This window comes from Hypanus sabinus, chromosome 14 (genome assembly GCF_030144855.1).
Source record: "Hypanus sabinus isolate sHypSab1 chromosome 14, sHypSab1.hap1, whole genome shotgun sequence".
Lineage (NCBI taxonomy): Eukaryota > Metazoa > Chordata > Chondrichthyes > Myliobatiformes > Dasyatidae > Hypanus > Hypanus sabinus.
The window spans coordinates 34,264,988-34,291,846 of record NC_082719.1 but is presented as its reverse complement, the minus strand read 5'-3'; the positions used below and the strand labels follow the sequence as shown (position 1 = coordinate 34,291,846).

The 26,859-nt window shown below is 38.3% G+C and overlaps 1 protein-coding gene and 1 long non-coding RNA gene across 3 annotated transcripts in view; one reads left to right on the top strand and one right to left on the bottom strand.

Moving 5' to 3' along the window:
* Nucleotides 1-26,859, bottom strand: part of LOC132404670 (sodium-dependent phosphate transport protein 2B-like) — a 140,246-nt gene that overhangs the window by 98,942 nt on the left and 14,445 nt on the right. The window lies entirely within an intron of this gene.
* On the top strand, nucleotides 6,831-23,181 carry LOC132404671 (uncharacterized). The gene is made up of 3 exons (XR_009515641.1): nucleotides 6,831-7,079; nucleotides 20,600-20,707; nucleotides 21,483-23,181. It is a non-coding gene; the product is annotated as an uncharacterized LOC132404671 (long non-coding RNA).

The following is a 26,859-nucleotide window of genomic DNA, read 5'->3' as shown; positions in this document are numbered from 1 at the left end:
CTTCCCAACTGAGCTTCAGAGCCAGTCCTAGTGCCAAAGACCTAGGTACTGCTTCCTTCTTCAGAATGGTTATTCCTCCAACCATTCCAAAATGATATACAGTACTTGTTCTTGAGGGAAGCGACCACAAGGGAATCCTACACTGTCTTCCTGCTGTCTTTTCCTTTTCTGGTGGTCATCCAGCTACTTTCTGTTTACACTTTAGGTGTGACCACATTGTTAAAGCTCTTATTTATGACTCTCCTAGAGTGTCAAATAATCCTATGTGTGTCTTGCTCCAACTTTAGCTCCTTCATATGGTCTGCAAGCAGCTGTAGCTGGAGACACTTCCCTCAGATGAAATTGTCAGATACACTGGAAGTCACCTTGATCTCCCATATCCTGTAGAAGGAGCATGCCACTACCTAACTGCCATCTTGACTGATGTAAGAGTAACAAGGAAAAGTTAAAGAACCTTACCTGCATCTGCATTCAGTTTCCTTTTCAAAGTTCAAAGTAAATTTATTATCATAGTACATATACAATATGTCATGATATACTACCCTGAGATTCATTTTCTTGCTGGCAACCACAATAAAACAAAGAAATGTAATCGAATCAATGAAAAACTACAAAGACTAACTAAAACCCAATGTGCAAAAGACAAACTGTGCAAATACAGTTAAATAAGTAATAATAAATAAGTAAATAGATAATACTGAAAACATGAGACGTGGAGTCCTTGAAGGTGAGTCTACAGGTTGTGGAACCAGTTAATTGTTAAGGTGAGTGAAGATATCCATGCTGGTTCAGGAACCTGATGGTTGAAGGGCAATGACTGTTCATGAAACTGGTGGCAGAGGACCAAAGGCTCCTGTACCTCCTTCCCACCAGCAGCAGCAAGAAAAGAGCATGGCCTGGATGATGGTGATCCCTGATGATTGATGCTGCTTTCTTGTGGCAGCATTCTTTGTAAATAAGACCATAATACATAGGAGCAGAATTAGGCCATTTGGCCCATTGAGTCTGCTCTGCCATTCCATCATAGCTGATTTATTATTCCTTTCAATCCCATTCTCCTGCCTTCTCCCTGTAACTTTTGATGCCCCATTAATCAAGACTTGTCAACCTCCACTTTAAATGTACTCAATGACTTGATCTCCACAGCTGTCTATGACAATGAATTCCACAGATTCACTACCTTCCGGCTAAAGAAATTCTTTCTTATCTCTGTTCTAAATGGACTTCCTTCTGTTCTGAGTTGTACACTGTAGTTCTAAGCTCACCCATTATAGAAAACATCTTCTCCACATCCACTCTGCCTAGACCTTTCAATATTTGACAGGTGTCAGTGAGTTCACCCACCACCCCACCTAATTTTTCTAAACTCTAGCAAGCACAGGACCAGAGCCATCAAAAGGTCCTGATACGTTAACCCTTTCATTCCTGGAATAATTTTCGTAAACCTGCTCTGGACCCTCTCTAATGCCAGAACATTTCTTCTTAGATAATGGGCCAAAGACTGCTCACAATACTCCAAGTGCAATCTGACTAGTGCTTTATAAAGCCTCAGCATTACATCCTTGCTTTTATATCCTAGTCCTCTCAAAATGAATGCTAACATTGCACTTGAGTTTCTTACCACTGATCTAACTTGCAAGTTACAGTAATCATTAGTGAATCTTGTACAAGGACTCCCAAGTCCCTTTGTACTTCTGTTTTTTTAATGCTTTCCTGTTTAAAAAATAGTCTATGCCTTTATTTCTTCATAATGACACTTATGTGCTGGTCCCAGGACAGATCCTCTGAAATGATAATGACAAGGAATTTAAAGTTACTGACCCTCTCCACCTCTGATTCCCTAATGAGGACCGACTTAGCTTTCATCCAGTTTTTTTCTTCCTACAGTCAATAGCTCTCTGGTTTTGCTGACATCGAGTAGAGGCTGTTGTTGTGCTGCAATTCAACCAGAATTTTAATCTCTCTCCTATATGCCAATTTGTCACTACTTTTTATTTGGACTGGAGTTTTAAGAGCCAAAGCCTCTTTACTTCCCGTTCCTATGCTGGCCCACTTTAATAATGGATACTCTGATGTGGCCTGGTGTTGCAACAATAACCTTGCACTCAGTGTCAGTAAGACCAAGGAATTGATTGTGAACTTCAGGAAAGGGAAGTTGAGGGAACTCACACCAGACTCATCAAGGGATCAGTAATGGAAAGGGTGAGCAGTTTCAAGTTCTTGGGTGTCAACATCTCTGAAGATCTATCCTGGGCCCAACATATTGATGCAATTACAAAGAAGGCACAACAACAGCTACATTTCATTAGGAGTTTAATGAAACTTGGCATGTCCAGCAAATTTCTACAGCTGTACCATAGTGAGCAGTCTGACAGGTTGCATCACCACGTGGTATGGAGGGTGGCATCACCACGTGGAGCACAGGATCAGAAAAAGCTGCATAAAGTTTCCAACTCAGCCAGCTCCATCATGGGCATTAGCCTCCCCACTACTGAGGATATTTTCAAAAGGTGACACCTCAAAAAGGTGGCAACCACCATTCAGGAGTCCCATCACCAAGATCATGCCCTCTTCTCAATGTTTCATGAACAGTTTCTTCCCTTCCGCCATCGGATTTCTAAACAGACAATGAACCTCAGTTATGATTTTCGCTCTCTTTATTTCATTTAAATTTTACCCTCATATTAATATCACCCTATAGCCTACAACTATCTTTCTCACAATCAACAACACCTCCAATTTTCATTTCATCTACATATGTACTATTCACACTTCCTAATTCACTTCCAAATTATTAATGTATGAAAATGTGGCTCAGCAAAAAACTCTGTGACAGACCACTGAACTCAGCCTTTTAGTAAACAAAAGCCTGGATCCAAGTATTCAACTTACCTCTGAAGCCCATGCCAAGGACGTTAATGAAGTTCTGTATATGCTGACTACAGCAATCGCACTGCACTCATCAACCTGTAATATTAGCTGTTTTCTCTCTCTATGAATGATGCCTGTTGAATATTCCCAGCACTATTTCAGATTTCTTTTGTACCAGAGCTTTGATATACTTTTTAAAAAATCTCTTCCCTGTACTTATTAATTCTTGCAGTTGATTTCTGACAGCATGATTACTGCAATTAACAAACCTCAACGTTCTCTTGGACAGCTGAATCATTCAGTCTCTCTTGGTCTCTGGGATAGTACAAAAACCCCTTTGTTCTCCGTCTCTCCCAATTCTCTGCAATTTAAAACATGCTCATTTCATGACTTTTTGTAGTTTTACTGAAAGGTCATACACTTTTTTCTCTATCTATAGATGCTTTCTCAGAACTTGCAGCATTTCTGTATGAAACAAAATCATTACTACCCTGCCTGAATTGTTCTGCTGCTTGGTATTCCAGAAACATTTAACTCTCGTGCAAGACCATTTTAAAATCACCTTCTCTGTATCCTTGTGTACTTATCTTGTGGTTTAATGATTCATCTTATATGCTTTGTGGAATATTCTGAGGTGTGATGCACCAGCAATAACTCTCTCTGAGACGTAAAGGCGAGATATCGGCTTTTATTGACTGGAAGAAGGAACAAGCAGTGGTTGACCACCATACTACATCCTGGAGACAGAGAGGCCGGGCTCAGACCTCAATCGCCTTTATACCGGGGTCTGTGGGAGGAGCCACAGGAGCAGTCAGCACGGGGCGTGTCCAGACAGGTATATGTAGTTCACCACAAGTTCAAAGAGCAAGCAGTCACAACTGTCTAGCTCATCAGTTAAGTTTTGGTTATTTCTGTCAGATTTTAGGCTACTATAAAGATAAACCATCCAAGATTAAGTTTGCTTTCACATTGAAAGCTGGCGCCTTCTATCTGAAAATGACATTACACATTTATGAACTGGGGTCAAATCATAAATGTGTAATGTAGGGGGTGGTTCAACAGCTTGGACAAGTATGGATGAAATACAAGGGAAGGAGAATACTGGAGAGCTTACTGAAGTCTCCAGAACAGAGAATAAGAGAGGAAGTTTAGAAAGGGGTAAGGATTTAACTTCATGGAGACAAAATGGGGAAAAAGAGTGATGAATACAGGACTGAAGGTGTTATATTTCAATGGAAACAGCGTACAAATAAAATAAATAGCTTACAGCACAGCTAGAAATTACCAGGCATAACATTGCGGGCATCACAGAGCTGTGATTGAAAGATGACAGCTGGGAGCTAAACATCCAATGATACACATACTAACAAAAAGACAGTCAATTGGGTAAAAGAGTTGGGATGGCTCTTCATTAAAAATGAAATAATATCCTTGGAAAGAAGTGACATGATCAGAAGATGTAGAATCTTTGTGGCTGGAATTAAGAAACTGCGAGGGTAAACAACCCTGATGGGAGTTATGTACAGGCCTTTGAACAGTAGCCAGAATGTGGGCATAAATCACAATGGGAGATAAAAAAGGTATGTATAAAGGGCAACATTACAATGGTCAAGGGGGTTTTCAATATGCAGGTAGATTGGGAAAATCAGGCTGGTACTGAATTTCAAGAGAAGTACAGTCGGCCCTCCTTATCCACGAGTTCCGCATGTGCGAATTCAACCAACCGCGAATTGAGAAAACCCGGAAGTGCTCTTCCAGCACTTCTTGTTGGAGCATGTATAGACTTTTTTTTTTGTCATTATTCCATAAACAATGCAGTATAACAACTATTTACATAGCATTTACATTGTATTAGGTATTATAAGTAATATAGAGATGATTTAAAGTATACGGGGGGATGTGCATAGGTTATTGTGGATTGGGATTGAAAAAAACAGTAAGTTCTTACTGCCAGAACAGTCAGAACAGGTACATCCAGTATTATTTAGCGTCAGTTAGTCAAATGTATGTATTTCAATAATTAAACCACTGTGTTGCTTAGTAATAATTGTAGCTTTCATCGGAGAAGGGCCTTTCTCACTTTATCCTTTAAAATTGTTCCAATCACTGACCGACTGTAGCCTAATGCTTTTCCAATGACCGATGGCGTTTCACCTCTTTCCGATCGCTTTATTATTTCCACTTTATTTTCGCGATCGTGATTATTTTTCGAGAACAGAAACACTGCGAATTCAGAGCTCTGTCGGGTCCTAAAATCCACCGCACTGAGACAGGTTAAATAAGGGACTTGCGCATTCGCATTTTTTGGTATCCATGAGGGGTCCCGGAACTAATCCCTCACGGATAAGGAGGGCCGACTGTATTTAATGATAATGGTGCTGAATTTAATAATGATGAATTCGGAGGTAAAGCAGAGAACTTTAACATTGAAACAAAGACAACAGCGCCATATAGTCCTCGGAGTAGTGGATTTTTGGAGTGACACAATCAAATGCTTACTAATATAAAGCTGAAAGTAAGAAAAACAATGGTTGTGATTGTAACACGGCACTGGACTGGGCTCTTATGGTGAAGAATACCATGTACAATGTACACGGCTATAGCCTGTATGAATTGCTGTTGGCCAGAATCCAAACCTTCCCTCTGTACTGGTTGATAGACCACCTGCTCTAGAGGGCGCTATAAGGAGAGAATGGGTTGGGAAACATTTAAGCATTGCATGCATCAAGGAAGGCTTTCACTGAAGCAAAGCGTTCAGAGGGCATTTGAAAAGCTTTGAGGGCACAGGCCCATCATACAAATGCCACTGGGGACAAAATATATTACAAAAGAGTAGACTGTACCGAATGGAGAGGTCCTGGAGTTGTCACTGGTCAGAATGGAGTTGTGGTATTCATGCGACATGGAGGTACATGGGTGAGAGTGCATCATTCCAGACTACATAAAGCACAAGCCGAAGACCATCAGAACTCCATGTCACAAAAATGAAAACACCTACCTGGCATACTGTCACATAGCACAGACAGGGATGAGGAGATTGCAGCTAAGGACCCGACACACTCGCTCAACAATGGCACAGACAGAGCTGAAGAGAGTGCAGTTGAGGACTCAATAGACTTGCCTAAACAGAAATTGTCATAAGTGCAAAGATAACATGGAAGTTTCAGTCTTACAACAGGACAATGTGAGATTTGAAGATCAAGATACTGGTATCTCATACAAAGCTGAAGTCTTGGGATGAGCAGGCAAAGCCACTGGGAGAAACTAAAGTTGGTCCAACTTGAATTACCCAGAACCAGTCACGGTCGCTGGCACTGCAGGGCCAGTCAACATGTCATATGCAGATAGACTTCATATTGAAAGACTAAGAAGTAAGATGATAAATATCTGGGTTAAAAAATAAGGTTACAGAGAAAATACTAAGAAATGTGACTGAATGACTTGCACTTACATGGATATGGGTTCAACAATGCCGGCTTTAAATACACAGATTAAATCAAATAGCTCAGTAGCTCATACTATGCAAGAGACGCGACAAAATTATTAACTAGACTCAGAAATGTCTTCCCCGCGGGCCATGGAAGCAAATGCTTTGAATATTTGTAAGGCAGATATTCCACACAGCCCGAGGACAATTTAAACCTATGCATGTTGAATTAAGGGCACCATTCAGTAAATTATTCTAAGATTTAAACTTATTACAATTTTTCAAAGCATGATAACCACAATTATATTCCCCCTGACATTATGAGATAATGATAACTAATGACTGTAATCTATTGCAAATCACTAATCAATAATAATTGATAACATTATGATTTCAAAAGGTCAAAGCTGCTGAAATGATTCATGCAATCATAAATACAATATATAACTGCAGTTAAATGATGCAATAGGTTAATAAATCTGAACCACTTTAAAACGATAATGAAATCAGTAACAACTGCCAGATTAGACCTGAGAGTTCAGAAGCATACTTTCTCACGATTAGAAATGGAAAATCCGTTTTTATTTAGGGCTGCCTTCCTGAAAACTTGAATCACCTTTGTGAAAAGGTCCTTGGAAAGAAGTGACATGATCAGAAGATGTAGAATCTTTGTGGCTGTAGTTAAGAAACTGCAAGGGTAAACAACCCTGATGGGAGTTATGTACAGGCCTTTGAACAGTAGCCAGAATGTGGGCATAAATCACAATGGGAGATAAAAAAGGTATGTATAAAGGGCAACATTACAATGGTCAAGGGGGTTTTCAATATGCAGGTAGATTGGGAAAATCAGGCTGGTACTGAATTTCAAGAGAAGTACAGTCGGCCCTCCTTATCCACGAGTTCCGCATGTGCGAATTCAACCAACCGCGAATTGAGAAAACCCGGAAGTGCTCTTCCAGCACTTCTTGTTGGAGCATGTATAGACTTTTTTTTTGTCATTATTCCATAAACAATGCAGTATAACAACTATTTACATAGCATTTACATTGTATTAGGAATTATAAGTAATATAGAGATGATTTAAAGTATACGGGGGGATGTGCATAGGTTATTGTGGATCGGGATTGAAAAAAACAGTAAGTTCTTACTGTCAGAACAGTCAGAACAGGTACATCCAGTATTATTTAGCGTCAGTTAGTCAAATGTATGTATTTCAATAATTAAATCACTGTGTTGCTTAGTAATAATTGTAGCTTTCATCGGAGAAGGGCCTTTCTCACTTTATCCTTTAAAATTGTTCCAATCACTGACCGACTGTAGCCTAATGCTTTTCCAATGACCGATGGCGTTTCACCTCTTTCCGATCGCTTTATTATTTCCACTTTATTTTCGCGATCGTGATTATTTTTCGAGAACAGAAACACTGCGAATTCAGAGCTCTGTCGGGTCCTAAAATCCACCGCACTGAGACAGGTTAAATAAGGGACTTGCGCATTCGCATTTTTTGGTATCCATGAGGGGTCCCGGAACTAATCCCTCACGGATAAGGAGGGCCGACTGTATTTAATGATAATGGTGCTGAATTTAATAATGATGAATTCGGAGGTAAAGCAGAGAACTTTAACATTGAAACAAAGACAACAGCGCCATATAGTCCTCGGAGTAGTGGATTTTTGGAGTGACACAATCAAATGCTTACTAATATAAAGCTGAAAGTAAGAAAAACAATGGTTGTGATTGTAACACAGCACTGGACTGGGCTCTTATGGTGAAGAATACCATGTACAATGTACACGGCTATAGCCTGTATGAATTGCTGTTGGCCAGAATCCAAACCTTCCCTCTGTACTGGTTGATAGACCACCTGCTCTAGAGGGCGCTATAAGGAGAGAATGGGTTGGGAAACATTTAAGCATTGCATGCATCAAGGAAGGCTTTCACTGAAGCAAAGCGTTCAGAGGGCATTTGAAAAGCTTTGAGGGCACAGGCCCATCATACAAATGCCACTGGGGACAAAATATATTACAAAAGAGTAGACTGTACCGAATGGAGAGGTCCTGGAGTTGTCACTGGTCAGAATGGAGTTGTGGTATTCATGCGACATGGAGGTACATGGGTGAGAGTGCATCATTCCAGACTACATAAAGCACAAGCCGAAGACCATCAGAACTCCATGTCACAAAAATGAAAACACCTACCTGGCATACTGTCACATAGCACAGACAGGGATGAGGAGATTGCAGCTAAGGACCCGACACACTCGCTCAACAGTGGCACAGACAGAGCTGAAGAGAGTGCAGTTGAGGACTCAATAGACTTGCCTAAACAGAAATTGTCATAAGTGCAAAGATAACATGGAAGTTTCAGCCTTAGGTTCTGGAAGGGTCAACAATTTCACTCGAATTGTACCGTCAAAATTAGGGGTGTGTCTATTTTTATAGACCCCTCAATTTCGTTTACACGTCATGAAATTATTTCTGATCCACAGGGCAGATTTTTGTTGATAACTGGTTCACTTTTTAATCGAAAAGTGGTTCTAGTTAATATTTATGCTCCAAACTTTGACTGCCCTGAATTTTTTAAACGTTTATTTACTTCCCTTCCTAATCTAAATGAATATATGTTGATAATGGGTGGAGATTTCAATTGTTGTCTGAATCTTTTAATGGGTAGATCTAAACCTATCCTAATTCTTCCGAATAGATCAGACTTACTTATTAATTCTTTTATGGTTGATTCGGGAATTACTGAAATATGGCGATTTTTGAACCCTAAAGATAAAGAATTTTCGTTTTTTTCACATGTAGATCACAGTTATTCTAGAATTGATTACTTCCTTATTGATCATCGTTTATTAACGGATGTTACTGATTGTAAATATGATTCTATTACTATTTCGGATCATGCACCTTTGAAGTTATCTATCAAGATTTCGGACTTTTCCAATAATACTAGATCTTGGAGACTTAATGCTACTTTGCTTCAAGATCCAGAATTTATCACCAACATAAAACAGCAAATTGACTTGTTTTTCTCAACAAACTATACTGAAGAGACTGACAGAGGAATACTTTGGGACTCTTTTAAGGCTTTTATCCGTGGACAAATTATCTCATATTCCGTTGGTAAAAGAAAACAAAGATATTTAGATATTGCTTTATTAGTGGATAAAATTAAAGAAATTGATAAGATTTATTCCGTGACTCCTACCAAAGAACTTTATAAGAAGAGAGATGAGCTTCAAATGGAGCATAGCTTATTATTATCTTCTTCAATTGAGAATCAATTAATTAGGACCAGGGCTCAATTTTATATCCATAGTGATCAAACTGGTAAATTGTTAGCTAACCAATTAAAAGCTATTTCGACTAAGCGACAAATTATTAAAATTCGTAAACAAGACGGTAATCTAACTACTGATCATAAAGAAATCAATAACACTTTTCAAGATTTTTATAAATCTTTATATCAATCAGAATTTGATGATGATCTGTCCATGATGGATAATTTTTTTAACAATTTGAATACTCCCAAACTGACAGATGAAGATCGTAGTTTGTTCGATGCTCCTATCTCTATGGCCGAAATAGGAGAGGCTATCTCATCAATGAATTCAGGGAAAGCTCCTGGTCCTGATGGTTATATTATAGAATTTTTAAAAACTTTTTCTTCTTTGCTTTCCCCTTGGTTATGTGAAATCTTTAATGATGCATTTGCTAAGAAGAGATTACCTCAATCTTTTTACGAAGCTACTATCTCTCTAATTCTTAAAAAAGATAAGGATCCTACTTTATGTGCATCTTATCACCCTATATCACTAGTAAATGTAGACTCTAAGATTCTTACAAAAATTTTAGCTATTAGGTTAGAAAAGGTACTATCACAGATTATTTCAGAAGACCAAACTGGTTTTATTAGGAATCGGTATTCCTTTTTTAATGTTAGAAAATTGATTAATATAATTTATACTTCATCACCCACAATCCCAGAATGTGTTATTTCATTAGATGCTGAAAAAGCTTTTGATAGAGTAGAATGGACATACTTATTTAACGCTTTGAGATATTTTAATTTTAGTCCTAATTTTATATCATGGATCAAACTAATATATTATAAACCTGTTGCTTCTGTTCTTACAAATAATTACAGATCCTCTTTTTTTCAATTATCTCGTGGTACGAGACAAGGTTGTCCCTTAAGTCCTTTATTATTTAATATCGCATTAGAACCTTTAGCCATTGCTATTCGTGAACCTCCAATATTTTTGGTATTACCCGTAATGAGAAGTTATACAAGTTATCACTTTATGCTGATGACTTGTTGTTATATATTTCTGATCCTGACAGGTCTATTCCCGCTATTTTATCCTTGTTGGCTCAATTTGGTAGTTTTTCTGGTTATAAACTAAACTTGGATAAGAGTGATTTATTCCCTTTAAATGCGCAAACTTTATTGAATGACAGGATACCATTTAAAGTTGTTACTGATAACTTTATCTATTTAGGTATAAAAATTACCAAGAAATATAAAGATTTATTTAGACTGAATTTTTTACCTATGCTCCATCAAATTCAACAACTTACTACAAGATGGTCTCCCTTATCCTTATCATTAGTTGGTCGGATTAATGCTATTAAAATGATGATTTTACCGAAATTTTTATATTTATTTCAAGCTTTACCAATTTTTATTCCTAAATCTTTTTTTGATAACATTGATTCAAAAATTTCCTCATTTGTGTGGCAAAATAAAAACCCCAGGTTAAGTAAAAGGCAATTACAAAAATCAAAAAAAGATGGTGGTTTAGCTTTACCTAAATTTAGATTTTACTATTGGGTGAATAATATTCGTAACTTAATATATTGGAAATTAGATTTGGATTTACCATTGTGCCCACAGTGGGTAAATTTAGAATGCAATGATGCACAGGGATATTCTCTATTCTCCGTTCTTGGTTCTTCTCTTCCTGCTGATTTAGTTAAATTCAATAAACAGATATCCAACCCTGTTGTCAAACATACATTACGAATTTGGTTTCAATTTTGTAAGTCTTTTACTCTGAAAAACTTTATTCTTGATAGCCCTATTTTACTTAATTTTTTTTCAAACCTTCTTTGACAGATCAAGCTTTTAGCATATGGAAAAGGAAAGGTATAAAATGTTTTCGTGATCTTTTTTTTGAAGGTAGTTTGATGTCTTACGACCAACTTTCCAACAAATTTAAGTTACCTAAATCTAATTTTTTTAGATATTTACAAATCAGAAATTTTTTACATAAAGTTCTACCATCCTTCCCCAATTCAACTTCAATGGATTTTTCAGATTTGATTTTTACCTTAAATCCTTGTCAGAAGGGATTAGTGGCTTTTATTTATAATATGATTATGAAGATACAACCAGAAATATCAGGTAGAATTAAACAAGAATGGGAAAAAGAACTTCAATATAATATATCAACAGAAAAATGGGAAAAAATTTTACAAATGGTTAATTCTTCTTCTATATGTGCTAAACATGCTTTAATACAATTTAAAATTGTACATAGAGCTCATATGTCTAAAGATAAGCTTGCTCGATTCTATTCTCATATTAACCCTCAATGTGACAGATGTCATTCAGATGTGGCTTCATTGACCCACATGTTTTGGTCATGTCCCACCTTATATAACTATTGGAAGGACATATTTGCTACCATTTCCTCAATTTGGAATATTGATTTACAACCTCATTTTATTACTGCAATTTTTGGTATACCAAATGAGGATGGTAATCAGTTTTTCCCTTCAATTAGACGAATGATTGCTTTTGTAACATTAATGGCCAGAAGGTCTATATTACAAAATTGGAAAGAAGTAAATCCTCCTACCACGTTTCAGTGGTTTTCTCAAACTATTTCTTATCTGAGCTTGGAAAAAATTAGAAGCACTATTTTTGACTCATCAATTAAATTTGAAGAAACTTGGGGACCGTTCATTCGACATTTTCATATGAATTAATTTGGCCTCTTCCAGACCTTCTCTCTGTTTATTCTTGTTCTGGTATGGAGTTCCGGAGTTTTTGACACTATCATATACATATAAACTGTTATTATTGCCCATGTTCGTTTAGTTTAGTGTTTTTTTTCTCAATATATATTTTTTCTTGTATTTTTAATTTTTTTTTCTTTTGATGATTATTCTTATTTTTTTCATATATAATTATTATAGGCTTGATTGATTAATGTACTATTTTTTCTGTTGATATTTTAATAGGATATTGTTATCTTATTATTAATATAATTTCAAGTCTATTGCACTTATAACCTATTCATTATTATGTTATGTTTTTTTTTATATATGAAACTTAATAAAAAGATTGAAAAAGAAAGGAAGTTTCAGTCTTAAAACAGGACAATGTGAGATTTGAAGATCAAGATACTGGTATCTCATACAAAGCTGAAGTCTTGGGATGAGCAGGCAAAGCCACTGGGAGAAACTAAAGTTGGTCCAACTTGAATTACCCAGAACCAGTCACGGTCGCTGGCACTGCAGGGCCAGTCAACATGTCATATGCAGATAGACTTCATATTGAAAGACTAAGAAGTAAGATGATAAATATCTGGGTTAAAAAATAAGGTTACAGAGAAAATACTAAGAAATGTGACTGAATGACTTGCACTTACATGGATATGGGTTCAACAATGCCGGCTTTAAATACACAGATTAAATCAAATAGCTCAGTAGCTCATACTATGCAAGAGACGCGACAAAATTATTAACTAGACTCAGAAATGTCTTCCCCGCGGGCCATGGAAGCAGATGCTTTGAATATTTGTAAGGCAGATATTCCACAGCCCGAGGACAATTTAAACCTATGCATGTTGAATTAAGGGCACCATTCAGTAAATTATTCTAAGATTTAAACTTATTACAATTTTTTAAAGCATGATAACCAGAATTATATTCCCCCTGACATTATCCTTGTGAAAAGGTTTGAAGTTGAGCCAATTCTGACACCTCCCTCTGTTAAATAAAGCTTCCAAGACATTAGTTGGGCCCATATTTATTTGCGACCCAACATTTGTCAATGTTTTGGGAACATTTAAATAGATTCATCTGAGCAAGAAGGCACCTTGATGGAGAGTGAGGTAGTTTTGCTGTATCTTGAGCAGAAGGATGCAGGTTTTGAAATACACCATATTAATTTTCCACATTTTGTAAAGCCAATACACTATATAAATAGAGCTGAAATAACAATCATCAACATTTAACAGAAGTCCTCTTAGAGGCAGCCCATATAAGGTGTGTAGCCTGTGAATTAACTCATTGGTGTCCTGTCTTAGTTTAACATAACTTGCAGGAACCCTTCCTCAATGCATTGTGCTCTAATTTAAGTATACAGGCATGCAAAATATAGAATTCAATACACATCAGAAATGATGAGAGAAGTAAGAATGTGTGTGGAATGGGGAGAGAAAGCAAACAGGGGACAAGACTTGAGTTTTAAAATGGGTTACTTCTCAGTCGGTGCATTGAGTGCATTTTCGTCCTATGTGCCTCTCATTTTCCATTTCTATCAACCCCATTCTGCCTAAACTCCTTGGACTTGTAGTCAAGTGACATAAATATGAATCCCATAGAAAAACTCCATGTCTTCTGCACGATACTATGGAAATGTACTTTGCAGAACACTTTTAGTTACAAATCCAGGAAGAAAAATATATTGTTTCAACAGACATTGATGTTTCAACTAAGTTTGTAGTCGGCATTGACTGGTCAAAGGTCAAAGTTCAAAATACATTTATTATCAAAGTATGTATGCACTACATAACTTTGAGACTCATCTCCTTACATGCAGCCAAAAAACAAAGAAACCCAAAAGAACTCATAAAGAAAGATCGACAACATTCAGTTTGCAGAGTGAAAAAAAAAACAAATTTGGAAACAATGAGAGTAAGCAAATAGCATTTAGAACAAATGTTAGTCCTCAGATACGAAGCCCGGCACAGTTGAAGCGGGCCACAGCCTCAGTTCACTGTGTAGCGGAGTAAGCATTGCGGAACCCACAGACATGTCATCCAGAGATGCTACAGCAGGCCACAGCCTCAGTTCAGTGCGTAGTGGAGTAAACATTACAGAACCCGCAGACATGGCGCCCAGAGATGCTAGAGCAGGCCATAGCCTCAGCCTCTGTGCAACGAAGAGTGGAGTAAACATCATGGACAACAAGCAGAGTCAGCCCAACACTCAACTCTGGTCCTGACACCCTGCCTTTTCAATCCATCTGGCCCAATCCAAACATCAGTTCGTTCCTCGCTCTATGACCTGGGCTCTGTTGCATCAATACGCTCTGGGCCTAGACTCTGCCACCAAGTTTTAGCCTTTCCAAATCAGCCCAGCACTTAGATCAATCAAACCTTCCACTCGGTTTAGGCAGACAAGCCTCAAATCTACCTCTCCTCCACTCCAACTTTGCTCTGCTCCGCTTGCCCTGACTTTATCTCGAACGTACCTCAATCTCACCCCCACATATTCATGTTCAAAGAAACTCATCAGAAAGTCTTAATACGCCTGGATTAAATGCTACATGCTGTGTTTAATAGCAAGTTATCTCAACTCAAAAGAACCTTAATTTCTTACTTGAAGTCCTTAAAGTTTTAATGCCTGTGGTGGCAGCACTGGAGGTTATGATGTCCCGTACTATTTCCAACCATACAAAAAGTCAACCTTTTAAGCTTTTATTCTCTAACCTTTGTCATAACGGTTGATACCGCAGTACTGTTTTACAACATTAAACTTAAATATTAAGTGTGTAATAAATTCCTTTGAAGGCCTTTGAAAATTTCCATCTTTATTGAAGTGAATACTTTTCAAAGGGTGGCTGTTTGCCATGAGAGTCGAGACCTTTAATCACATAATTCAGATTAAAATAATCCAATTTTTATTAGGTCTCCATTGTTAATACGTCATTAGCTTGAGGAAGTGATCACTAGTTCATTGCAACCTATTTGCAAAAGGGCACAGATGCATGTACTTAAAGGTTATGATAGAAGTTTCATAAGAATTGCATGCAAGATGGTTGGTTTAATATCCAGATTACCATTTTTTTGAGATTATGTACAACACCTTGGTTAGTTGAAGCGCTTTTACATCCTCTCCCTTGGATTATAGAAAGGATATAAAATCAAATGAAGTGAACCTACATTGTATAATAAGCAAATTCCAGGAATGTATAATTATAATTGCAAAAAGAACTCTCTGAGACACAAGGAGGTTTAAATTATTATCTTTTAACTGGTGTTTACTAAAAATTAATACAGACTTTTATATTAAAAACTGATTGCTCTTTGAGGGAAAGAATTGATAGATATGGACTGTGACATGCCATTTCATCCTTGAGGGTAGGAAGTGGAGCATTTATCTTTGATTGGGATGTCTAACAGTGCATGTTCAAGAATCCTGTAGTTTAGTCTTGCTTTGATTTCTTATGTACCATACACTCATTATATTTTTCTTTCCAAACTTGTCAGATATGTCAAAAATCATGCTATGAGACTTTCCTCTCCATTTATCCACTGAACCTCTTAATTCCTCGATGTTGTAAATAAAGTTATCCCACATAGCAAAATAAAGTCAGTGTTTAGAATTCAAATAATAAAATGCCAAGAGCCTCACCTCACATTTAGAAAAATTATGATTGACCTTCTACCTCAGGATGCCTGTCATGAGAGCACGTTTGTGATCAGCAAGTTACTTTTTTGATTCTGGATTTATGTTCTTTTTTTATAGCTACAAAAAAAACAGTTTTAAATACCATATGGCAGAGGAATATGTGCAGGTTCTGCCATGTTTGGGAGTGATGGATTGTGTGTTAAACAGTTCAGAAATACTTCCCTCCCCTTTCTTGATCTTTCTGTCTCCATCTCTGGAGACGGTTTATCTACTGATATCTACTATAAGCCTACAGACTCCCACAGCTACCTGGACTATTCTTCTTCCCACACTGTCTCTTGCAAAAATGCTATCCCCTTCTCACAATTCCTCCGCCTCCGCCGCATCTGCTCTCAGGATGAGGCTTTTCATTCCAGGACGAAGGAGATGTCTTCCTTTTTTAAATAAAGGGGCTTCCCTTCTTCCACCATCAACTCTGCTCTCAAACTCATCTCTCCCATTTCCCGCACATCTGCCCTCACCCCATCCGCCCGCCACCCCGCTCGGGATAGGGTTCCCCTTGTCCTCACCTACCACCCCATCAGCCTCCAGGTCCAACGTATAATTCTCCGTCACCTCCAATGGGATCCCACTACCAAGCACATCTTTCCCTCCCCATCTCTTTCTGCTTTCCGTAGGGATCGATCTCTACGCGACTCCCTTGACAACTTGTCCCCCCCCCCCATCCCATCCCACCGATCTCCCTCCTGGCACTTATCCTTGTAAGCAGAACAAGTGCTACACCTGCCCTTACACTTCCTCCCTCGCCACCATTCAGGGCCCCAGACAGTCCTTCCAGGTGAGGCAACACTTCACCTGTGGGTCGGCTGGTGTGGTATACTGCGTCCGGTGCTCCCAGTGTGGCCTTTTATATATTGGTGAGACCCGACACAGACCGGGAGACCGTTTCACTGAAGACCTACACTCTGTCCGCCAAGAGAGAGCAAGATCTCCCAGTGGCCGCACATTTTAATTCCACGTCCCATTCCCATTCTGATATGTCTATCCATGGCCTCCTCTACTGTCAAAATGAATCCAAACTCAGGTTGGAGGAACAACACCTTATATACCAGCTGAGTAGCCTCCAACCTGATGGCATGAACATTAACTTCTCTAACTTCTGTTAATGCCCCTCCTCCCCTTCTTACCCCATCCCTGATATATTTAGTTGTTTGTTTTTTTTCTCTCTCTCTGCCCATCACTCTGCCTGTTCTCCATCTCCCTCTGGTGCTCCCCCCACCCCACTTTCTTTCTCCCGAGGCCTCCCGTCCCATGATCCTTTCCCTTCTTCAGCTCTGTATCACTTTCGCCAATCACCTTTCCAGCTCTTAGCTTCATCCCACCCCCTCCGGTCTTTTCCTATCATTTCACATTTCCCCCTCCTCACACTACTTTCAAATCTCTTACTATCTTTCCTTTCAGTTAGTCCTGACGAAGGGTCTCAGCCTGAAACGTCGACAGTGCCTGCGTTCCACCAGCATTTTGTGTGTGTTGTCAGAAGTACACTCTGACTTATCACTTAAACTTCAGTGACGTGGCTTTCTTGCCAGCTACAAAAAGCATTCATTGGAAATCACTTTCTTACTATAGAGATAAGAGCTTATTTGTCATACAATGACAGATCAGCAAAACTATGTGAGATCTTGACATGGTATGAAAGTACATCTAAACGGATTGATTAAACAACTTTTGGTGCTGTGGAATCTTGGGCCAATTAAAGTTACATACTGCTTTTGAGCAAATGAATTGTAATAATTTTATTCTTCCTTCCTCTGTATATCATGCATGTATTGTAATTTGACTACCAATACCTGCCAGATTCACTCTTCTCTGTGCCTAAGTAAATTAAGCAAGCTAATCTCTCCTCAGAGCACTTGTAAAGCTTCCATGAAGGGAACATAACATGGTAAATTTTTATATACTTTTACTGCATATACTCTATTTTTATATTCAAAGGGATAGTAATTTAGTTTGCAATATGAAAGAGCCACTGTAACAATGCTCCATTGACCCAAAGTCATAAGAAGATCAAGACTAAAAATCATTACTTGGCAATTACTTTAAGCGATTGCTCATTAAATTCAAGTGCACTAGATGACACACCAGTCCAATCAGAACCACAGATAGTCAAGTACCTGCATATAAACACAATACTCTGATCACTGTTTTGTTAAAAAATATAACAATAAGAAACATTTTTCTATATATTTTTTCTATATATCCATTTCATGAATAATATTTATAAATTTTGCCTTGTAATGATTTTCAGAGTCTTCCTTTTCTTCTCAAGGTTTCAGTTTTGAGTTAGCTCCTAGTCTATTTGGTTTTGGATTTGAACTTCAATTTGAAGCTGAAAATCTGTTCCTTTTTCAGACTGAGTCTTACTGAATTCGGTGCTGCATTCAATTCAGACATTTCTTAACTGAATGCTTCACCATTCAGAGTTGGTACATCTCCAGCTCATTCAATCCACATTAAAACTGAATTCTGGCACTAATTTTACACAAATAGTTCTTGATTTGGTAAATCTCCACTACAGTCCTTAACTCTAAACACTGCATGTGAACTTGTCATGGGATTAATGAACTCACTTTGCTTGAAATTACATTCTTTCCCAAAGCTATGTGGTGACTTAGAATTAGGAACTAGAGTAGGCCACTTGGCATTTCAAGTTTGTTCCAAAATTCATTTCCAACCACAGCTATATTTTCCTCATACCCAATGATACCTTGAATACCACAAATCTATAATTTATCACTCTTTTTTGAATAAACTCAGTGACTGAAGCTCCACATCCTACTGGGGTAAAGAATTCCAAATATTCTCCACCTCCTCCCTTGCAAAATCACTAATTCTAGATCACAAACAACACACACAAAATGCTGGTGGAACACAGCAGGCTAGGCAGCATCTATAAGGAGAAGCACTGTCGGCATTTCGGGCTGAGACCCTTCATCATTTTGTGTGTGTTGTTTGAATTTCCAGCATCTGCAGATGTCCTCATGTTTGCTCTTTAAATTCTATATCACATCTTTTTTTAAATGTACTGGTGTCCAACTAGTGAATTCACTAACCTGATTACTTTTTTTTAAAAACAAAAAGCAACTTAGAGATAAACATAACTTATCAATTCACACGAGCAACAATTATTAATCTTGTTTCATGCAATTTTGTTCTTTAAAATGATGGTAATTTTTTAAATGCTGATGAGTGTATTAACTTTCATTTGCATAAATGATTAATTGAAAGCCCGACCTTCAAGCAACTTGTGTGATCTCCAGCCTTCCTCATTATCATACTCCCTGTACACTTTCTTTGTTAAATTAGTTAACAGCTATCAATCTCAAGTTTAATATTAACTTGTTGATTGACTAGGATCTGGAAATCATATCCTAGAAGGGTATGAAGAGCAATGGTGAAAAAGCAAGGGAATGGGATTTATGAATTGATCTTTTGGAAGCCACATGGATTTCAAGAGCTGATTGGTCTCATTCTGCACTCTAAAAATTATCTGCTTCTACCCACATTCACAAAGTCCAATGTGCCTGTTTACAATGATAGTACATATCATAACTCAAGAGCCGTGTCATTAACATTATAATCTTAACATTAATTCTAAGTTAATAAGCTAACAAATTTATTAACCAAATGAAATATTGTCCCTAAGTAACTGCATCACTGACACCATTTTTAGATAAAGACCCATTTTCATTACACGCTTCCTGAATTAATTAGGAACAAAGTGAAATATTAACAAAATATATTTGCTGTTGTTTCTATGTGTTGCATATCCTAAATTGTGATATATTATGTAAGTTGAATTTCATCCCACTTTTAAAATATTTTTTTTCAAATTTTTAATTGAATATTCAAGCACAAATTTATGTTAATAGCAAAACAAAACACTATGAAGTTCAAGTTCCAATGACCTTGGGGTGCCCTAGTATTTGAAAAATGTTATATGACCCATGATGGAAATAGTGTCACCCAAAAGGGAGGAAAGTTTCCTCTTTTGCAGGGAAATTATTTTCTCCTTGTTAGAAGCAAATACCAAACCAAAGTCAATAACCTTAAGATCAAAAAGCTACAAATGCTGGAAATCCTCAACAAAAATTAACAATGCCAGAAGCACACAGCAGATCAAACAGCAGCACTGGGGACAGAAATAAAGATGATATTTTGGGTCAAGGATCTTTTGTAAGACTTGAAGAGTGAGAAGACGAGCATGTTTAAGTTGCACCAAGAGGGAGGTGAAACTGACAAAGGGAAAGTCTGTGATAGGTGTAGGCCAAAGTGGTCATTTTAAGAACATGCAAATACAAGAAAATGATATCAAAACAAGTTCAAATAAATTGAAGATTAAATGTACAAGCTCAAGGATGTTTACCTAAAAGTATTAAATGAAATTTTAAAATTTGGAGGGCTAAAATGTGCCTAATCAACAGATGGAGTGCTCTTAAATATTAAACATTGTGTGTTCAACAGAGGAGGCCACAGACAGTGTGGCACAGTGATAACTGTTGACACCTGAGGTAATTCTGACAGGATATTGGCCAGATTGCTCGATGACTGAAAATAAAATATTTGTGCCATTTTCTTTGTGGTTCTGCAGGCAGTATGACCAAGTTATGACAGGAAAACTGGAAGCAACACAGCAGAATTTTGAAACCTGATGTGCCGAGGGTACACAGTGGGTCACCTTTACTCTTACACCAGCAGGGTACAGTAGATTAACCCTTATTATACACTTTGACTACTTTCTATCCAGTGGGTTCAATGGTACTGAAAATTAGACAAGCCTTGCAGCAGGCTACAGGTTCTCCATTTACAGCAGGCTACAGTTCTCCATTTTATCATGAACGTTGCAGGTGAAAATCTGCTCTGTTATTGATAAAAGATGTTTAGCAGAATTTAGTGATTATACATTTTTCGTCAAATAAGAGTTCTTTCTATCCACAGCAGGGTCATAACCCAGTGGTGTCCCAAACATTCAATGAAACTTGCTTTAAATTATTGTACTGTTGAAAATGTAGCAGCCATTTTGCACTTAAGAAGATCCCACAAAGAATGCAATGAGGGCTAAATAATCTATTTCCCAGTGAAATTGGCTGAAAGGTGAATGTTGGCTTCTTCAGAACAATACCTATCTTGTTCCTGTTCACAAAAACGTGATATCCAAATGAATTACCAGAAATATACAATGTCCATTCAGTAGTCAGAAGCAAAGGAATGCAGAAATCTTGAAGGCTTTTAAACCTGCCAGAGATTACAAAATACAAGAAGAACTGAAATTGTGGAAGGTTTGCACAGAAGGTATCAGGCCTGCACAGGTGGATACATTCCAGTCTCCACCCAGCTAACAAGAGTCCGTTCTCTCTTGATTTGTAGCCCTTCATAGCTTGTTATTTTGCAGTTCATTAGTAAAATATTGTTTACTACTCAATCATCTCTGCTGCTTTCCTTTTGGGTTAAGCCTTCTTCACATTTCCTGACAGGATGGGTGAACCAATGATTGGCCAAACAGAATTGCTTGCCTAAAGGAAGTCATCCATCGACAGGAGCACCTGATCCTAAAAGCAGCAAGAAACTGTTGACCATCTGCTCACCACTCTCAATCAACTCTCTGGCTAAATACAGCAACACCAGTCAACCTCTTCCCTCAAAGCCCTGGGTTCCGGTGCTCGAACACTTCGACGAACCCCAACCCGATGCCACAACTTCCTATCACAGTGTGTCTTACACTTTGAGCTCCAGCCTTCTTGATATTCTATGGACCAAGCCAAGATTGCTTTCATCATCTCTCTCCTGGCCCACCGTTAACTGGGACTCCAATGGGCGCACTCCTCACCCCTTTCCAGCCATCCAAGCACACAATGGATTCTGGATTTTCTGCTACACCGGTTCTGGTAATTCACCATGATCAGAGATGTATGTTAGTTTATCTTTGCCTGCCCTCAATGTGCCCCTAGCAGTCCCCCAATGCCCGTGGTCCCACATCGCTATGGATTTCATCACAGGTTTGCCATCTTCCGATGGGGCCACGGTGATCATGACAGTGGCGGACCAATTTTCCAAAGCAGCCCAAACTTTCATCAGCTGCTGAAATACTGGACTTGATTCTCCAACTTGTAGTTTGCTTCCACTGTTTCCCTGAGGACATTGTGTCAGACTGAACCCATAATTTGTCTCCTACTTCTGGCAAGCCTTCTGCTCCCTCCTCCACATCACAGTAAGTTTGTCTTCTGGCTGTCATCCCCAGATCAAAGGTCAATCAGAAAGAGCCAATCAACAAGTAGAGAAGTTTCTGTGAAGTTACTGCCTCTAACCCTTTCACATGGAAGAAATATCAGCTCTAGACTGAACTGTCCTACAATCTACCCACGTCCTCTGCCACAGGTATGTCACCCTTTGAAGTGATTCATGAAGTGTTTTTGTTGTTCCCTGCAAGGGATACAATGTTGGTGGTCCTGTCCACCAGAGCCCTGGTTTGCCATTGCCAGAATACTTAGAAGAGGGCACAGAGCACCATCCTTATTGCTAATTGTGCCTAGTGCTGCTAGGATAAATGCTGTCAGTGCCCACCCAGACTAATCCAGCCTGAGGACCGTGCCTGGTTGTGCACCAACTCCCGCAAGCTCTCCTCTGGTTCACTGGTCCCTTTACGATTACCCATCTCATCAACCCAGTCATTTACTGTCTCCAGCTGCCACTGTCTCTCGGGATCACACCTATCTTCCACATATCCTGCCTCAAGCCCACTGTCATGGTCCACTTAACCCACCTGAGCCTGCATCTCAGGAACCAAGGATGGTGGAAGGACCCCAGTGAATATGGTTCTCCAGTTGATTAATTCATGTTATTGTGGATGGGATGTGCAATGCCTGGTAAACTAGGATGAGTACAGCCCAGAGGAAAGGTCATGGGTGCAGTCCAGTTTCATTTCAGAGGAATTTCATCAGGCCACATCTGTACCATCAGATGCCAGCTGCAGGAGGGTGTCCTATCCACCTGGTTAAGAGGAGTCATCTGCTAGTTGTTTCCAACTCATTATCTGCAGACTATTTAAACCCAACTCTCAGCTACAGTCTTTGTCCACCCATCGAACCAGACAGCCTCAACAAATTGCTCTTAACCTTCAGTTACCTTGTTGCGTTATGTATCTATTCTCTCTTGTTCAGTGTCCCCTTGTGGCTTATTATTTTGCAGTTTATTAGTAAAATATTGTTTACTACTAAATCATCTCCACTATTCTGCTTTTGGGTCAAACCACCTGTACATTTCTTGACAGAAGGAAGGGATATTCAAAGTTCTGAAATTGGAGATTTGCCATACAAAGAGCTGGTATATTGTAGGTAGGAAGCAGAGGATGATGGATCAACAGAATTTAGTCTTGAGTTAAAAACTGTGCAACAAATGTTTTTGATTGAAAACATAAGTTTATGCAGAACAAAGATTGGGAGGTTGGCTACAGAACAATGCAATAGTTCCTAAAGAGCTAACAACAGCACAGTGAATGTTTCAGCTGGAGATGAACCGGGTCAAGACTGTAGTTTAATAATGTTATGGAAACAGGTTATGACCAACCTTATGGATAGGCTGCATATGTGATTGAATGCTTATTTCAGTGTTAAGCACAGCACTCAGATTACAAATAGTCCAACTCAGCTTCATTCATTTGACCAGAAGAGATATAGAAATTATGCAAGGAGAGGAATTTATGACAAAGAATGAAGATTTCAACTTCAGTCTTCTAATATTTACTCAGAGAAAATCTCTGTTCAAATGTGGGACCAAAACAAGATAGTGGAGTGTCTGACAAAAGTGGTGGCAATACAGAATATAGAGCGTTCAAGCAAATCACAGTGTATGGATGAGATCTTGAGGGATTCTAGAGGTAATAATTTGGAAGTGGGAAGAGAAGACTCAGCAGATTATTAATCAGATTGGTGAGATTAGACCTGTTAAAGGTAGTCCTACTCATTGGATTAATGGTGAAGTGGCTCTGGTAGTGGCTACTGACAGGTCAAGAAGGAATTGTTTACTCTGGTCTCAGTCACATAAACTGTTGTTGAATACTTAGATAAGGGTAATTTCAGTTATATGATAAAGACAAAACCTTGATTAAAGCCAAATACATGAGGAATTAGGGGAGATAAGTGCAAGTGTTTCTGAGACAACAATATCTGGAAGAACCTTGAAGGAAAAGGAATATTGGAAAAAGGTCCACAATAGCAGAAAGATTAAAGGTGGCTATTCTCTGAAGGAAGAGCTGATCTGAAAGGTAGGCGGATCAAGGCCAGAGAGAGGGTATCTTTTCAGAATAAACCAATAAGGAAAGTTAGTTGGCTAGTATTAATTGAATTGAGGGAGCAGGAGTTGAGTCTCATGAATATTGATTTCAAAGTAGCTGCAATGGAAGACCATAAGAAATCTAAAGTAGGATGCAAGATGAAAACTAGGACAGGAAAAAATAGAAAAAGTAAGTTTGGCCTTGGAAGGACAGGAGGCAAAGAGCAAAGGCAGATGAAAAGTTGGTCTCAATCATTTGTGAAATGGGAGTACAGATATTGCATAGCAAGCATTTTTTTCAGAAGAGCAGATAGAATGTCAAAAGAGTAAAGGTAAGGTTGAGACATTTCTGGTTATAATTATTACAGATCTTACATTAACATTAGCCTTGGATCAATTAATTGTAGCTGTGAACGTACCTAATGCGTCTTTACATTTCTGAGAACTACCCATTCAGCTTCATAGGTCTGCACAGTAGGCTGAAATGATTATTTCCCTTCACATCAGCAAAAATGCCGCACCCATTTTTAATCTTTAGGCATTATGCCAATGTTCTCAGTAAAACTCCACTAGTAAAGTTTCACCTTTCACAGAGAATATTAAGTAGTTTGCTTCATCATTATGCTGAAGGTTCATGAACCCACACAGGTAATTCCCTTGTTTTCAATGATCTGACAAACCCTGTCATGAAAGAAAAATATATTCCTTTGATTTGCTTTTACAAAGTGAAGTGATTATAAAGTTGTTCAGATTGAATCTTACAAAATTTTATTTGTTATGTTTTATTTATGTATTTATGTGGTAGTGTTGTTTCTGACTTCACTAATTACTGTTGTGCCTGATTTATACTTTTGGCCAGTACGTCAATTCGTCTAAAATATTAGAATGCTTTTTTTTTCAAAATAAAGTTAATTATGAGATGGATAAATTGTAAAAAGAAGCTTTAGTCAGGTTGTTACAATACAGTCAGATTGGTACAGTCGGAGGTAATCAAAAATCTGAACTGAAAACAAGACAATGTAAATTACTTTTGAACTCACTCCCAGTAATCCTTTTGAGAAATGGGGAAGAGATGCGTGTCATAAACACAAGAGATTCTGCAGATGCTGAAAATCTGGAGCAACACACACAAAATGCTGGCAGAACTTAGCAGATCAGGCAGCATCTATGGAAATTAATAAATAGTCAACATTTCTAGTTGAGGAAGGGGAAGATGCCGGAATAGAAAAGGGTTGGGGGGGGGAGAAGGAGGACAAGCTAGAAGGTTATAAGTGAAGCCTGGTGTGTGGGTTTGGAGAAGAACGCATCTGATAGGAGAGGAGAGTGGACCATGGGAGAAAGGAAAGGAGGAGGGACATCAGTGGGAGGTGATTGGCAGGTGAAGAAGAGGCAAGAGGCCAGAGTGGGGAATAGAAGAAAGGGAAGGGGAAGGGGAAAATAAAAAAAAATACCGGAAGGAGAAATCTATGTTCATGCCATCAGGTTTGAGGCTACCTAGATGAAATATGAGGTGTTGCTGCTCCACCCAGAGAGTGGCCTCATTGTGGCAGAAAAGGGGGCCATGGACCAACATGTCAGAATGGGAATGGGGATAGAAATTAAAATGGTTAGTCACTGGGAAGTTCTTCTTTTGTGGTCCTGAATGGAGGTAAGGGAGGAAGTTAATGGGCAGGTGTATCAATTCTGTCGTTTCCAGGAATATGTGTCAAGAGGGAGATTAGCTGGGACAGCATGAAAATTGATTTCTCCTTCTGGCTTCTCAATGGCTCTCCACAAGGCCTTAGACCACCTGGACAACACAAACACCTATGTCAGAATGCTGTTCATCGACTATAGCTCATTTTGATTCTGATTCTGAATGTCTGTGAAATTTAATGAAATGTTGAGTGTAACTGAAAAGCTCATGTTTTACCAATTCTCCTCCATTTCCACCTTCTACACTTCCCTACCTCTCTATTACCACACCTGATGACACAATTCTACAAAATTTTCATGATTAATTAAATCCAAAATTAAAATCAGAAAGTTCAGGGGATACTCTGCAAAATTAACAAGAAATCACTGAAGTGAAACATTAACTCTGTTGCTCTATCCATGGATCCTGCCCGATCTGCGGAGCATTTTATAATATTTCTGTTTATGTTCTGTATTTCCAGTATCTGCAGATTTATTGGTTTTTTTTTCATTCCTTACTCCCAGCTGCAAAAATTTAATAATACTTTCGAAATTAATGACACAAGAAAGTCTGCAGATGCTCAAGTCCAGAGCAACACACACAAAATGCTGGATGGGCTAACCTGCTGAGTTCCACCTCCAGCATTTTGTGTGTGTTGCTTTGAATTCCACTTTGTTAGGAAATTAAGTTTCACAATTGTATCTCAAAGTACATTGGAACACTGTATCCTCTTATTAAAAATGTTGGTTTGAAGTTACATAAATATTGACAGACCTAAATACAATCAATAGGATAACTTGTAAAAAAAATTTACAAGCAGAGGGGTAAAAAATATACTATCAAATTTACTCATAAATTCCAAGAAATAACTTAATTTGAACATACACTTCAGGTACTTCTGGAAATTA